Genomic DNA, 1,885 nt, shown 5'->3' on the forward strand with positions numbered 1-1,885 from the left:
TTGAACCGCGGTGACTTCGTCACCCGTAGTTCGGCCTTGGGAGTTAAAGGGGAAAAGGAAAAAAGTCAGACCAAGCCGACCCCTCAGGGCTTGATTACAAATAGAGTTCACTTTTCAGAAGGGACCTATCTTACCGCCCGAGGGCTTTCCTATTTGAGGGGAAAGGAAAAGGCGTAGGAAACTTATATGTAACCACTGGAGCATGTTTGTGGAATGAATGTATCCAGGTGAACTTCCTCGACCTCCACCCCTCAAAGACAAATTAACTTGGTTAAGAAAAGTTTTATGTTTAAATACCGATATAAATATAAATACATGTTAAGTTTCCTCCTTGTCCTTCCAACCATTTTTAATGGACTCAACATTTAAAGTTAGAAAGGGCCTTGTAGTTTTCTAGCCCAAACCGCTTATCTTACTGATGAAAAATTGAGGATCCAAGAGGTTAAGCTATTTGTCTAATGTAAAGCTAGTCATCGGAAGTAGTTGAGGACACTTCATTGAGGATCTTACAACTGAAAAGTAGGAGGCACATTACATTTTCAGTTAAATACATCTGATATTGGGAGGAACTCGCTTTTGCTTGCAAGTTAGGATGTTTGCCACTTAGTTGTCTATAAAATGGTTAATATGAGAATATTGAAAAACTTATCATACGTGAAGCCTTAAAAAGTACTGTGGGTACATGTTTGATATGCTAGGTTAAAGTCATATACTGCTTTGTTTCTTTGCTTTAGTTATACCATGAGAAATTAAAGTAATTCCCGCTGATTATACATTGCGCTGAAAAATGAGACATTTGTTTAGAATGGTCTTTTGTGTTTTGTACCATTTAATAAACATATAGTGACTACTATGTTAAGTCTGCATGCTAATGTAGTGTCTGAGTCATATTCATTTGGTTTTGCACTTTTATGCAAACGTTAGGGGAGAGAGTACTTATCAAATCATGCCATTTTATAAATGTCTTCATGATAAGTGTCAGAGCCTTTCTCTACTAGGCTCCCTGATTGAATTAATGTCCTAATGGCAGTGGTTCTCAGGACCCTTTATTCTTAAACATTGTTGAGAATCCCATACAATAACAAAAATCCACCTGGCTTAATAAAAGACATATCTACTTCTGTATTCAATCTATAGTGATGCATTGTTTTGGTTGAATTGTATGAAGGAAATCTGACTCATAAGTATGTAGCTGGAAAAAGGCGGGCTATTTTCATAATTTTTTCCCCCAGATAATTTTGCATACTCACCAAAAATGAACAGTTTTTAAAACATATATATATATATTTTTATTGATTTCATAGACGAAGGAACAGGGAGAGAGAGATAGAAACATCAGTGATGAGATAGAATCATTGATTGGCTGCCTCCTGCATGCCCCCATTGGGGATCGAGCCCACAACCTGGGCATGTGCCCTTGACTGGAACCGATCCCAGTCCCCTTTAGTCCTCAGGCTGGCGCTCTATCCACTGAGCCAAACCAGCTTGGAGGAAAACAAAAATGAACAGTTTTAATTAAGACATCAATGGTTAATTGCAGTGTAGAGTCTGAAACCTTAGAAGTAAACTTTTTGTACTCTGTTGCATTAAAACCCTTGGTCTATCCTGCACTTTGAGTGGATCATTTACTCATGCATGATTTTATAATATTATGACTTCATCATTTTGTTACCACCCTTTGGGGTTCTTGAGTTTACCAAGATCAAAATCGAGAGGAAACCCCAGAGAATTTCCAGATAGATTTAAGGTTTTGCTCCAGCACAAGGGAGACAGCACAGAGGAAAGAAAGGTCCTCTGAACTGGCTGGGGGATGGCTGCGAACAAAGGGGCTTGAGTGAAAAACTGGGCTTGTGAAGATTCCAGAGAGTAGAAATTTCTGTGTTGG

The sequence above is a fragment of the Myotis daubentonii genome, chromosome 1 (assembly GCF_963259705.1).
Source record: "Myotis daubentonii chromosome 1, mMyoDau2.1, whole genome shotgun sequence".
Lineage (NCBI taxonomy): Eukaryota > Metazoa > Chordata > Mammalia > Chiroptera > Vespertilionidae > Myotis > Myotis daubentonii.